Source organism: Corvus cornix, chromosome 5 (genome assembly GCF_000738735.6).
Source record: "Corvus cornix cornix isolate S_Up_H32 chromosome 5, ASM73873v5, whole genome shotgun sequence".
NCBI classification, from domain to species: domain Eukaryota; kingdom Metazoa; phylum Chordata; class Aves; order Passeriformes; family Corvidae; genus Corvus; species Corvus cornix.
This window is the reverse complement of record NC_046335.1, coordinates 5,918,979-5,933,937: the sequence shown is the minus strand read 5'-3', so window position 1 is coordinate 5,933,937 and position 14,959 is coordinate 5,918,979. Positions and strand designations below refer to the sequence as shown.

At 48.7% G+C, this 14,959-nt stretch overlaps 1 long non-coding RNA gene across 1 annotated transcript; it reads right to left on the bottom strand.

The window, feature by feature from the left end:
- Positions 1 to 373: 373 nt before the first annotated feature.
- LOC104687267 lies at positions 374 to 12,744 on the bottom strand. The gene is made up of 4 exons (XR_751479.4): positions 12,548 to 12,744; positions 11,222 to 11,344; positions 5,586 to 5,702; positions 374 to 5,503 (listed from the first exon to the last, which is right to left on the bottom strand). It is a non-coding gene; the product is annotated as an uncharacterized LOC104687267 (long non-coding RNA).
- Between the last annotated feature and the right edge of the window lie 2,215 nt (positions 12,745 to 14,959).

Here is a 14,959-nt window from a genome sequence, read left to right as displayed (position 1 = left end):
AAAAAATCCCATTTTTCTGAACCGCTCCAATAGCTAACTATTTTAACTTCTGCCCTTCAGCATCATCTGGGGCATACCCTGCAGAACATCATTAGAAAAATGGCTCCTTGTAGATTTTGTAAACAAAATAGATAAACAAGAAGAAGAAGAAGGGTCTTGCAAATCTACAGGCAAGTTGGGATGCAAACAATGAGATCAGGGCAGGACAAGTGAATGACAGAATAGTTACCCCAGATTCACCCTCTGATCCAGGTCCCTCAAAGAATCTGTGGTTATAAGTTTTTCAGGGGATTGATGGGGTTAGAAACCTTTCTTTAGAAGGATTACATGTTAACTTGTAAACCAAACAACATACATTCAGCAAGAGTCCATCTGGTTCAATAGAAATAGATCTTTATTAATAACATGCACATCATACGTATATTTAAAATACATATACATTTTTTCTACTATTCACTTTAGAAAACAATTTCATAAAAACCTTCAATCAGGTCCCAGGTAATTTTAAACATTAAAAAGCCTTTTTTTGTTGTTTTGTTTTGTTACAGAACCAGTAGGCATTGTTCCAATTACTTGGTGTATAATCACCATGTATTTAACATAATGCAGGCTCATGCATTTCAATAGAAATAGGTGTTCCCTTCTCTGCTTTGTCAATCGTGTCAAATATATGATGATATACTTGACACCACCTGCCACAGTTGTTGTATGCAGCTGTGATTCCCTCCTGGGAGCGCTCTACAGGTGGCATTTAAAATCTGGAGACAACTTTTTTACAACTTTCTGAGTTCCTGTGGGGGGCTCCTGGTGCTGCACGTGGCCCAGAGCCCAGCTAAGGCAGGAACCAGAAAAACAGAATTTCATGAATGCCGGAGAGGAAAGCAATCTGAAAAAAGAAAAGAGGGAATTTACAAATCCCCTCTGTGTTCATGGCAAACTGAGGTCAGGGCTGGGTTTCCCAAGGTCCTGCCAAGTACCAAATCAGATCTGTAGAGAGTGCACAGAGATACCAGCGATAGACGGCTTGCGGATTTACAGAACATTTACAAAGGCTCATACGAGGATGGGACTTTAAGGCACAGTAGTCCATATACTCAACACATTCATTGGAAAACAGAAGTTCAATTTACAGTGCAATAGAGATGTATTGAAGAGCTCAAGTGGCAGCTCGGTGATGGCAGTCACCGGTAACGCGGCGATCGAGGGGGGTCTGCGACGGGCGCAGCCCCAGCCCTGCACAAGCTCATGCACATGCTGAGCATCAAGCACATGAGGAGCCTCTCGGGCTTCAGCGACAGGGTCTGTGCGAGGAAATCGGGTGATAACTGAAGCATTTACAGGAGCAGGGCCCTCATATCACAGAATCATGGAATCATGGAATGGTTTGAGTTGGAAGAGACCTTAAAGACCTTTGGTTCCAACCCTCCTGCCGTGGGTGGGGACACCTTCAGTTCCTCAAACTCAGTGTTGGGGTTCTGCACCAGGCCCCATCCACACCCACGCTGTGGCTCCCATGAAGCCCCATGCACCCTTCACCAGCATGTCCAGCCAGAAAAGCAGCACGAAGAAAACTCAACTCATAGAAACACTAATTACTGCCCAGTGTGCTGCTATTCCCAGGTGAAAATTAATTGCCCTAAGCCAGTCATTTTCAAAATGATTGGCTCTCCTCACCAAGTCTGTCCTTGTTACCCAGCTCGTCTATATTCTCTCTGATGAATATTCTATCTCCAAGGCAACTGAGTCAAAGAGAAGCAAGGACTTTCTTTACATCCAGTGCAAACATAGCCCATATGTAGGAGTTCCTAATGCAGTCATAATAGAACATATATATATATAAATCTATCTCACTGAAAGCTGACCACCTACAGACAGATTCTCACATCAGAAGCCAGAAGAGCTGAACTGTAGCTACAAACCCAAAAAAGAAAAATCACTGTATGTAGCTGCATTAAAATGCTGGTACCCAGTAACTTGGCAACTAAATGTTAGAACCAATATAAGTATATAATTCAAAAGGTGTCAAATTAAGTATTTCGGGAGTCACTTGCAATGTTATTGCACATTTGTAGTTCTTCATCACCCCATAAACTATTTTTAAGCACTCAAGTCAAATTTTTCAGATCCATTTTTTAGCAGCACCAATCACTGGACAAAGCAGAAGGCAGTAAAAACTGAAGCAGACTTAAAGTGTTTAGAATAGTGAACCTTTGATTCAATTCCATATCAAAAAGTCAATCATAAAAAACCCAATTTATTCTCTAGAAAGAAATAATTCATTTTAGCAGCTCCTGGAGCAAGCAAAAATTTAAAAAAGAGACAATGTGTTTTGTTCAAGAAAAAAACACATGAGAAAAACATGAGTAAATTGTCATTCTCTTTCCTAGGTAGCCCAAGGAGTTTTGTGACCTGGTGCAGATTTTTGTCTGTTATATCTGTTAGTTATCAAAATGCCTTATCAGAGAAGCTTTCAATAGGCAAGAAAGTATCTGCCTCTTTCAGCAGGCAAAGAACCTCTTCAGTGGTGAATCTGACAGGGCCAATGTTCTTTTTCAGGTGAGGTTAAAGACTTTGATCCTACTGAGCTTTTTTCATTTCATAGTAACATTTCTAATTTTAAGTTAAAAGTTTTGTTTATTCAAGCCAGAACCATCCTATGAATATAAAAAATCAGTCAGTGAGAGAAAAGAAGCCTTTTAGAGTTTCCTATACATGCTAGATCATTATGAAATCAGGTGAAAACAGACATGAAGAGGAAAAAAAGCATAAATCAGACCACGTCAGAGTGGAAAATTACATGGTTTGAAAAATCAGAAGACAGGAGCAATTTTCCTTTACCATTCCCCCAGCCCTGGGGTGGCACGAGGCGTTCCTGGTGCCGCAGAGGCCGGACAGCTCCTGGGGGATAATGGCACCTCTCACAACAGCAGATGGGCTTCTCTGCCAGCTCTTACTGATGGTACTGGGGCTGTCTTACACACCTGATCAGCAGCCTGGGCTCCCCCAGCCCCCTCTTGAGGTGGGCATGGCCCCTTTCCACTGGAGATTTCTCAAACTGGAGATTTCTCAACCATTTCTCAAACCATGCAACTTGATCAGCTCCATGATTTTGGGCTGGTGAAAGCCCAGGGGCGGCAGGAATCAAACCACACACAACCAGGAAGCTCTGAAGCTGAACTGCACTGGCTGAGGATTGAAAGACACCCTTTTCTAAGAGATAAGTAAATATGACTTGTCTCAAAGCAAAACCAAAAATCTGAACATTCATCATGGCTAACAGCACCTCCCAAACAGCACTGCCCTGTTTTTTCAGCCTTCCCACAGTATCTGAGATGTTTATATTCACCAGTTTGCAGGTTATCCTTGTTTTGAATTACACTGCTGACTTTTTTTTTAATTTAAAAAAAAAGTCTGGATTTTACTGCTTCCTTCTGTCTCCTAAACCTGTACTGACTTCTAACTACTGATACCAGAGTTAACTTTCTTCACACCTTTCTGCTCTTGCTTTTCTGCCCTTTCTCCAGCACTAACACATGCCTGGAAGCTGTGATGATATGTGCAACACACACGACCAGGATGCTCTGAGCAGGGTGACAGGAGGAATCTGACACAAAAAGCACGTTCTTGGCAAGCCACAGTATTTGTTCACACTGTATAGTGCTTCAGAAATAGTATCAGCCACATCTGCAAGAGCAAAGCCTTTAAAAATAAAAAAAACCTAGGTTCTTAGATCTATATATATATCTGCCTCCAGCTGAGTGTGCGCTGTTATTTACTTTGCTTTAAAGCTTTAAAGTGGTGATAGCCAGCGAGGCAAAGCCATTTTCTTCACTGTAAGCCAACAGACCTGTAGGACTTTGACAGGCTTTGAACCATCTTGTATATTTGTTCAGCAGTTCTGGGATGCAGGTCCCCCGTGGGGGAGCTGCGAGTGTACCACTAAGAGCTGATTTACAGGCTCATTAATCACATTCCCCCAGATTATAGTGCAATCTTTGCTTCTGACCCCATTTCTGGAGCATCATCTTTCCCTTAATGTTACTCTTTGGTATTTTCATGACGTAGCTTTGGCAGCTATGAAACTTTCCACTGGTAGTCATTCCGTTTGCTGAACATCCCACACATGCCATAGCTTGTGAAATATATATATTTACATATTCTAAAGTTAATTCCCAGATTGAAATTAGACATTTCACTTAACCTGAAACATTATTACTAATGCTGAGCAGTTCCATCAGGAGAACCTCTGAGGTCTTACCAGCATCTGTCAGACACATTCATTCTCTATCTATGAGAGTTATCATTGATTTGCTGCCTTTTATAGTCCACATAAAAAGAAATTGCTGTCTATTCCCTAGCACCAGTGTGAACCTCAGGCCAAACAGCAAATTAGCATGCAAAGAAGTATCAGGGAAACAGCTAGGGAAAGAGGCAAATGAAGTTAAGGGAACACCAATGATGGCTGAAGAAACAATCTTTCCTGTGAGTCATTCTGGTTCGTATTAAAATAGCGAAGTAGATACCAGCTAAGAGATAATATAAGTAAAAGGTGAATGCAATTATTTTTTAAAAAAACCAACCCACAAACCCTTGCAAATCTCAGTATAGAGTGTCTGTAAGTAGCAAGCGAGTTCAGTCTCTGAAAATCCTAAGCTAAAGACTGATTCCTTTGGCACTGACTCCTTCATGGTCAAAGCAATTCTCAAAGAAACTTTCTGTCTATACCTTTACAGCAGATAACTTGTGTTTTACTCCTCACTGTTAGACTACTCCACTGCTTGGGGGCTGCCCTTGCACCGGGGACGGCGTAATTTAACTGCAAAAGTGATTTGGAGCATCTGTATCTACACACAGGTAACTTAAGTGCAGCTTTGTTTCTACAAACCGCCTTGCACACAGTCTCTGCAGGGTAGAACCTCCGTATTGCACCTCTCTGTGTGTACAGCAAGGTGCTTCACACCGGGGGTCAGCAGCGGGGGCTGCAGAGCATTATCCAAAGCACCTTCCGCTCAGCTCCCGGCGCCTCCGCCTCTGATCTCAAACACATCTGCAATTAGTGCCTCATCTCAACACCTCAACAAGCAGTTCAAGCATTCAGAAACAAACATCAGTGGGTCTAACAGCTACTTTAATTCATTTTATAAATAAGCAACTGAGAATTTTGCTCCAAGTGGCTGCCCGTGTAGCCCATCCCGTAAACGGCGTTCTCTGCAGAGTAAGGCACGATGCGATACGAGTGCAGCTCTTCATAATAGAGTGACTGGGAACAGCACTCCTGCACCATAAACTTCAGCCGTTTTCGTGCGTCAGAGTAGGCAGTCCTATAGCACGGAGCCTCCTTAAAGTATTCATAGCTCTCCCTCTCTGTCTCTAGGTGAATCTTCCTCAACAGATTGTTAATTAATACAGACCTACGGAGATAGGCTTCGGGGTCATCCAGGAAGCGGAGCTTCTGGAGAGATAGTTTTAGGATACAGGTCCGGTCCTCTGGTAGTATCAGGTGCTGGGGAGTAAATGGATGGGTCTTTAGCATCAAGGAGTGAAACTGGGGAGAGGGTGGGGTCTGGAGCAAGAGAGATACTCACTTTTGGACAATACTCATGGTAATCTTGATGTAAATGTTCTTCTTCTGCATATTTTCTCTTAAAGTAAGCTACTTTCGACGTCGTTAATGTCTTTGGTAGGCCCCGATCAGATCAGCTCTGCACAAAAGAAGAAGAGAAACAAGGTCAGTAATGCTTGCTGCCAGGGTGGCTATAACATCACAGTCCAGGGTGTGCAGGGGAAGGAGGGATCCAGAGTGGGAGTGCAGCCAGGAACAACACTCAGCCTCAACCTGCAGCCCTCAACCCACTGGAAAAACAGTTGAGAGGTTGGCAAATGTGAAACTGTCTCTGAAACACCCACACTGAGGCTTACCAGCACAGCAAGCCCCTCTCTGGAGTGACCACCACAGCACTGGGCGCAGGCAGGGTCTCCTGGTCCTAGTGGGATGTCCTGGCCAGCCACAGCCCCACAGAGCAGGCAGGAGATGCCCTAGATGAGAAGGTCACCATGCACTGTGGAAGGGACCAGGATGGGGCCACCTGTGTGCAGGACTGGGGATCCTGTGCCCCGCTTGGCCGAGGACTGGGTTTTGCTTTCCACACGCCATGCACGGAGCTCCGTGGCTTCCCTGGAAAACCAATGCAGAGTGTATTCACTAGATGGTAGTGTCGTCTCGGAGAAGCAGGAGAGCCCCAGTTCAGTGGGAGGGTGATGGAGTTGGTTTGTTCTCTGGGTGGCTTCAGTTTTTCAGGGCACAGAGGACAGAGGCTCAACATTTGGGATAAGAGAAGGAATTGTTGGGCTTTTGTCCTGTGACAAGAGCCCAGTGGAGGTCTGTTCCTCCAGAGCAGAGCCCTGCAGAGGACCAGGGCACTCTGGGCACCTGCAGCCAGGCCTGGCTGCCTGCTCTGAGCTTGCCCATCTCCCTGGAAAGGTGACATGGTGCTAATTCAGCATCTTAATGAGGTCCATAATTCCAGTGGTACTCAGCCTGGTGAGCACTGGGTCCCTGTGAGAGCCGGGACTGGGCTTTGCTCAGCTATTCACTAGACAATACAAGGAGCCATGTGCATTTCTGGGAGGCACCATCTCTTCTCAAATCCTCCTTTTTATAGAAATTTCTGTTACTTGCTTTTAAATGCACCTTTTAAAAATTAAAAAAAACAAACCCAAATTTTTTTATATCGATATCTAAAGGCAATTCAGGGAAAGAAACTACCCAGAGCCACTTCATAGTATAACTCAAAGTCAGGTCCTATGGGAAATATTTTCTTCCCCAAATTGAGATCTCCTTATGGGAGCATTTGAAACTTAGGTTTTCTGAGGAAATAAAGGATTTGGTTCTGGACAGCTCCCCTGATACAGTAGAAAAGCCAAGAAGCATTGCACAGCCAGAACACAGACCTCATGTTGCTGGAAGGATCCTTTCATGGGGCATGAGGGGCTCTTTGAGTCTTAGCTGCTGGTGGGAGTGGTAAGATACCCACACAACCATTCCCGGGACTGACAGCATCTCTTCTTCACTGGCAAGAAGGAGCAATGGGCTCTCCTTCCTTCTTCTATGCCAAAAACCCACAAAAACAGGCTGAAGAGGAAATCCCCTCAATGAGAGGATTTTCATGTTTTCTCACTGAATTTCATGTCCGTGAGGATGGAGGTTTCTCATAAAGGATGCTGCAGATTTGTGCAGGAAACTGACTGGTGAATTAACACCCCATATGGAGTCAAGACCCCTCAGCCCCGCTCTGGGACCCACCATGGCAAAGATTGCAGAGAAGAGCAGCATTTCTCCAGGAGAGGGACTACTGCTCTCACAGTGGGACAACACTGCTAAGGTTGTCAAGGACTACTACAGGCTTCTAGTCGCCCTGGACCATCACACACACCAGAGATGCTCCCAGCACCCACCTCAGCTCTCAAGGGCAAGGGCAAGGCTTTGGTCTTCACCACCCCATTGGCTTTGAGTAGCTGCAAATGCTGGTTTAAATTCATATGCAGCAACCTTCTCTGCTTGCAGGTTTTATTCCAGTATTTGAGTTGCACCAGAGCCTGGGCAGCCTGGATATTTAATTACTCCGATATCATGTTCTCCTAGGTGGAAACCCCACTACTGTGTTATCTGAGCACAACAACAGATGCATTTATCTCCCAGTACCATAGGATGGGAGAACATTACAGTTTTCCTCACGCTACCCTGAGGAAGACAAAGGTGACAAAGACAGATGAAGTGACATTCCCATGGCCAACCAGGCTGTCAGGGCTGGGAAAGGAGCCAAACCCAGCACACAGGTAGATCCTTCCCCTCAAACCAAGCCTCTAAATGCTAAAAGATGCTCCATAGTGTTTTTCAGGGAAAAGGCTGGAAGCACAGCCCTATCACTGCCTGTGTGCAGTGGAAGCAGAAAATCGGCCTGAGTACAGGGGCAGCACAGACAACCACAGCATGCAGAGCATCTCAGCTCAGTTCTGCAGCTCTGCCAGCTCCATGCAAAACTCTCCCTTGTTGATCCAGGCCACGGGAATTCCGCCCCCCCTCGCCCCAGAGATGGAGGGTGACAATGTGAAATTCAGCATCCCCTGAACACAGAGGGTCCTGGACACATCAGGGAGCCAGGACAAGGGAAGGAGGACTGCCAGCCTGTGGCTGAGAGGGAAGGAGGGCTGTGTTTTTGCCCAGGCCGCGGGCTGGGGGCTGGTGCTGGCTGGCAGGAGCAGACGGAAAAATTGTATTTTGCTGAGGGACACGTATGACCATCCTGGCAGTGGGTTCATTGAGCACCCAACTGGCACCCTCTTCCTGGGGTTATGTTCAGCACCAGCCTGGGACACACGATTCGTTGGCTGTATTTAAATTCCTGAAGACCTTACATCATCTAAAACAGCAAAGCTGTCACAATCCCCTCACCCCAACACCCATAACTTTAGGAACAAGGAAGGGAAACTACGACCAAGCAAACACCAAGAGCATCTCTAGGCTGCAAGTTTGGCTTGAAATGTGTTCCCAGTTTTAAATGAAAGACTACACTCTAGGAGCAAAGTAGCCCCAAGCTGCTCAACACCACACCATCTGTTAGCAAATCCCATCAGTTCCAAATCTGCAGAGCTTGGAGCACCCCCTTCCCCAGCTCAGCAGCTCCCACGGGCTGTCACAGGTGGCTCAGCTCCCCAGGAGGGAGGGGGTGCTGCCTGCACACCTGCAGGGTGAGAAATTGAGCTGAGGGCACACAAGCCCATCCCAGGGCTGCTCAAGAGAAGCTCAGGGTCTGCTCTTGTGCTCAGTGCAGTTGCTGTTCCACAACCACCCATTTCATCACTGTCATCTTTTGTGGATGCTGGTGGGGCCCACACATCTGTCTGCAGGTTCAGGGAAACAAGAGCATGAACTGTGGCCTTGCACTGTGCCCTCAACACCAGCACCGATGCTAAAGCCCTCGTGGACCCCTCTCCATGCAGGAGGCTCACAAGGACCAAGCCTTTCTCTAACACTTATTGAAAGTCAGCACTCGATGGCTCTGTGCGTGCCTGGGAGCTGCTTGGCTGGGGTTACAGCCATCCAAGGCTGTAGTAATGCCGCAGTGAATCAGACCCTCAGTGTTTTGTTTAAATATAAACATATTGAATCAGTGTTTTTTGTGTAGAAGGCTATTCTCGCGAGCCAAGTGTTTTGACAGCTCCAGCAAGGTGGTATGAGTCACTGCCTCTGCCTCACTCAAGCTCAGAGACAGATACATCTTAATCACATTACGTCTTTTTCAGCGCTACACCACAAGTCAAGGCTCGGGGCCAAATCTCCCCACGGGGACCAACCAGCGCAGCGCTGAGTCCTGAGCCTGAGGTTTGTCCTTCCAGCCTGGATGAGCGTCGGGAAAGCGCGTTCAGCATCCCGGCAGCGCTCAGCCGCAAGCTCTCCGCTGCTCCCCAAGGACTCGGTGCCGTTCGCACCAGCGGGCGGTGCTGCGGGGCTCGGGAGCCCCAGGCGGGCGCTGCCGCTCCCGCTGCCCGCTGTTTACACCCCGCCGGTGCGTGCCTGCTCGGAATGCGCAGCGCATCGGGGCACGGCGGCTGGAGCTGCCATTAGCGCTAATGGAAGTTTGGAATGTAAACCCCACGCGCGGCAGTGAGGGAATAGGCGCCTCTGTCTCAGGCTTAGATCTCTCGGATACCGTTTCTCAAGAGCTTTAATTGTACCTTCAAAAGACCAAAATGTGTCCGTTCCTGTTTATTTCTCCGGGAACAATTATGGTGCTCTGTGTGTGGTACTCGCAGAGTTGTTAGGCATGTTTGGACAGAGGGCTGTCTTATCTAAATTGGATTGGAAATAGATTTATAGCACGGCAGCTTCCCATTTGAACTGCAAATTGCACCAAAGTCACTTCACCTGTGCTCCTGCATCACCCCAGCGACAGCAGCCCCGCTTCAGCATAAATTAATGCCGGCGATTTCCACAGGGCTGCAGCCTAGCCGAGACAGCAGCTAACACGGAGTTTAACAAATAGTTGAAAAGCCAGGAAAAAACACACCTGAGCTTGTGCTTTTGCATCTCGGGCAACAGAGAGGGGTCTGCAAGCCTCGGCTCTGCACAGCAGCCCTGTCCCAGAACTTTTACGTGAGCCCTTGGGAGCATCCCCGCACCTGCCTGCGCCTGCACCTCCCCTACCTTTCCCCGGGAAGAAAATTCCTCCCTGCCTGCTCAGTGCTGCAGTGAAAGGGCTCGTCTGAGTCGATACTGTTTGGTTGTTGATGCAGACATCTGCAGGGGGTGAGCAAGGAGCCGGCTGGCCGAGCCAGCCCCGCCAAGCTGCGCACGGAGGTGGTGACTCAAATGTGCCGCTGCCCTGCAGGGTTCCTATCGCAGCGTAAAGGAGAGTGATCAATATGCGAGCTAAGCTGGCTGAGACGGAGACCATCGCTGAGCATCTCTTGCGTGCTCAAATACAAAACCTGAGGCTTCTGGGCACACAGAAACTGGCCTTTATTATCAGCGGGAGACGTGACTTTGACATGGCAGGACGCACCATCATGTCCTTGCGACTGCTGTCCAACTGCGGTGATAAACTCCCCCGTCTCTAACCTTCAGAGCACTCCCAATTAGGGGATGCTCAGCAGAAACCTGTCCCTGGTCTCACAAGCTCTGCTGCTGCTCTTCTCCTCTCCTAGGGCAGCATAAGCAGCTGGTCCCACTGTGGGATTCCCAGCTGATAATGCAAAGCTACCAGACCACAGGCAGATGAGCATGTGGATCGAAAACACATGCCAGCCCCAGGATTTCACATGGCTGCCAATCAACTGTAGCCCTTCCAGCGTATCGAGCCTTAGAGCAAGCCCCCTTTTATTGACTTACGGGAAGGTGGGGACCCTCAGCCGTACTCTGGTCTGCTGGCTTTGCACTTTAAAACTGCCTTTTAGTTTGCTGATTGCTCTGCAGACCTCCCTAATTGCCGATTCTCCCTGGGCACACATGTGTACAAGGCACAAGCATCTGAAGAGCTCTCATGAGGGCATGAAGGCATGAGACTTAATGGCTGAGTGACTATTCCTGCCTCGCCCCCCATAGTCCCACTGCTTTCATCAATAGAATAAAATAGTAATTCCAGGTTTTCCCCTTTCGACATTAACCCCAGTAAATTCCCCTCACTCAGCCCAACCAGCTGAAGTTTGCAAACTTGTTAGTTACCTGAGGATGCAGAGTCAGTCTGCCAAGGGTCTTTCTGGGATAATCTCAGCAGTTCTGGTAAGATTTCCCCCTTGCACGGGCTCAGCGAGCATTTCTGGCAGCACGGCACTGCTGAACGGTCACCTGCCGTGGTGGATCAAGGAGAAACACACATGGCTCAGGTGGCAAAATCAGGACAAACACGGTGAGCAGCTGGACCACAGGAGGAGAAAGTGCTATTTCAGCATCCCCACAGGGCTTAGTAACAGGGATAAATAAGTGATGTTACACCCAATTCTCTAACTTCGACCTTGTTTCCTGCAATCCCTTTCACACATCAGGAAAGTAGATAAAACATTAAGAAAAAAACATTTCAGTCCCTCAATGGTGTAGCTATAATCCTCACAGAGCAAATGCTGCAAAAATACAGCTTGCTCCTCTAAATATCCAGACGTTCCTGGAGCTAGAACATTAATTCTGCCCCAACCACCTCTTAAAATGGCACATTATTTTCTCCATTAATTCTTGTCAACCTCCGAGGAAAGCTAAAGGGCTACTATTAAAACCATGCCATTATTTTGAGTAGCAGCATTAATTTTCTTTCATACACACTCACACTGCCTGCAGAGCAGTACAGGTCTGGAGAAAGTCAGATTCCCATTTCTCTTTAACAGGGTGCACATTTCAGAGTTTGCCTGACATACAGTACAGTTTCCAGGCTGATGCCTTTCCTTCTGGGTGAAGTATTTGGCACGCTGTAGTAAGAATATCTCCCACTCTCGGGGGAAAAACTATCACAGATATATGTGTATATCTAAACTCTGCACTTCTACGTGTGTGTGCCAGAGACACTCACACTTTTTGAGCACATGAACGAAATTAGACATGTCTAAATCTTGCAAGGGAGAAAAGAAAGGAGAGCTCGTATGTGTGCGTACTCGTGCCTCGCAGCTATAAGACAACTATATTTAGACAGTTGTGTCATCCCAGAGGATGACAGCATTAACAGGCGATGGAAAGAGGAGCTATGGTGACTTTTCAGAGTTCAGCTCTGACCGTGAAAAGAGGACTCTGATCGAAATGACCTTTTGTAGAGTCCGGCAGAGCAGCAGCACCTCTGCCCGTGGCACTGCGGGACGCGCGGAGCCTCCCTCTCAGCTCTTCCTTCTCCCACACTGCAGCAAAGCCACGAGAGCTCCCAAACAAACGCAAAACTTACTCCACGCCGACAACCACCTGCTAAACCCTTTGGAGTGGATCCCACCAACAAAGCCCCACACCACCTCGCTGCCACGGGCAACCCCACAGCTCGCTGTCCCCAGCCACCTCCGGCTCAGTGGCACTCACCCAGCGAGCCCCGGCTCCAGAGGGAGGGCTGCTCCGTCCTTCCCTCGCTGCTCCTGGAGGAGGTGGTGACGGTGCTGCTGGTGGTGGTGGCGGTGGTGGTGGCGGTGGTGGCAGCTCCTGCGGGTCCCTGCAGCCACTGAGGAGCGCATCACCTCCCGGCCGCAGCCCGCGGAGGTGGGTGCCCAGATGTTCCCCGCGCGGATTGGTCCAGCGGGAGCAGATGTTGCCCGGTTGCTAGGAGCGTTGCTAGGAGCGCTGCTAGGAGACGGTGACGCTCTCTCCATCACTGGCGCGACTCGAGGCCGCGGGGAGGGAGGGAGGGAAGGAGAGAGAGAGGGAGGGAGGAGGAAGAGGGGAGGAGGGAGGAGCAGGTCCCGCCACCGGGATGCTCCGAGCCCGGCCGTGCCGTGCCGGGCTGCGGGGTGAGCCGGAGGATGGAGCGGGTGCCGCGGCTCAGAGCTGGACAGGTGGTGAGGAGCTGCCTGGGGCTCGCGGCTGAGGATGGGGATGTGAAACGCCAGAACCGGGAGGGGGGAGCAGCCCGGGGAGGGGGCGGGCGAGGGGGACCATAAAACGTCCCGTCAGGGCGGGCTGAAGGATGCGCGGAGCGGGCCGGCAGCCGCGGAGGTGCCGAGTGCCCGTTGCGGCACTGAGAGAGGGCGGGAGCTCTGCTCGCTTCAGGGTAGGATTGGGAGAAACACAGCCCAGTGCCTGGATGGGCTGGAGGGAGAGGAGTCCAATTCGGTCTTGCTGGCAGAGAGCCAAGCTCTTCTGCTCTCTCGCTGGGTCATGTTCCTCTTCCCTCCTGATTTATGGTTCTCCCTTTTTCCTCCATGCCTGCCATCAGATCCTGGCCCACTTTTTCCCCTGAGCTTTTGGGATGTTCTGCCACAGTGCCCTGGGTCCCACCCTGGGACTTACACCCATGATCCCATGGGGAGAAATTGGATTGCTGTAGGAAAAAGAACTGCACAGCAAAACAACCCAGACCTCCTCCCAGATAAAAGAGCAGGTCACTGTGGGGTGGCACAACTCCTGCATCTCAGCCAGACAGTGGGATTTTACTGCTGAGCACCCTCCTTAGGGCAGTAGGTGGGATACCAGGCTCAGCCTATCCTCATAACTGAGGGTCCAGCCAGAAAGGCCCAGAAAAAGTTTAAAAGGAGCCAATAAAATCTTACCTGTATAATACAGTGTGCAGAAAGAGGGGGAATCCCTTTCCCTGGAAGTCTAACTCTGTATGTAAATACTGGCAGATAAAAAGCTAAAAAAAAAAAGTATTTTTTAAAAAATCACGCCAGCTATGTGTAAGGACCTTCCCTGAAAGAAGGAGGTCACTCCCGGAGTGAAAAGGAGTTGTACAAGATGAGCTTTTCTGGACAGCCAGATCGGTGCCAAAGGCTGCACTGGAGTTACTAGTACAACACTGGCTTAGATCAGCCCCAGCACCAAGCCTGGGCTTTGATCAGGACTTTTCTCCAAGAAACATCTCTAGACAATAAATTTTCTTCTCCACCAGCCAGCTGTATCCATTTCCTCACCACTACCATGGATGACACCGCTGCTCCTGACAGACTCACGCTCATGCCATAGCCTCCCCATCCAAGCAGTCACTCAGTCCAGCCCATGGAATCTCAGAATGGTTTGGGTTGGAAGGGACATAAAGATCATCTTTTTCCAACCCCCTGCCATGGGCAGGGACACTTCCTACTACACCATGGTGCTCAAAGCCCCATCCAGCCTGACCCTGAACACTTCCAAAACAACTTCTCTGGGCAATCTAGTGCCATCTCCCATCCTGCTACTAAAGGTGACTCAAAGGCTCAGACAGTGCCAAAAACAAGGCACGGTGCTATGGGAATATATTCATTTTGACAGCATTTGAAGCTCCTGGGCAATTCCCTGTTCCCCTGTGATCTGTAAGATGTCCAATGCATATTCTATCTGGTCATGTCACTGCTGGAAGGACACAGAGAGGGAGGGACTTCCCCTCCCTCTGGTTGCTCCCTAAAGGTCCTGCAGTGGATTTTGCACCAGGCTTTGTCCTCCACCCTCTTAGACAGTGGGAATGGAGGCACACTGCATTTGGGATTCACCTGGATCAGTATCACCCTCAAATTTTAACAAATTGGGTCTTGGCAAGCCTGAGACCCAGCTAGCACATACCAATGCAGCAGCCTCAGACCAGTTACTGCCTTGACCTGGAGCACCTGGCTGCATTTGGTACTCAGTGTGCACAAACATGTGCACACATGGCTCCCCTGGTCTTTGCACCTTGAGGAAAGATCAATCACGGCCACATATTTACTTCAAATTATCTCTGAAGCTCTGCCTCTTTTATTGAGAAGTCAAATGAAACTCCAACTAATTTCAAATTTGAATTTTCCAGGACAATAGGAAGGCAGTGGAATT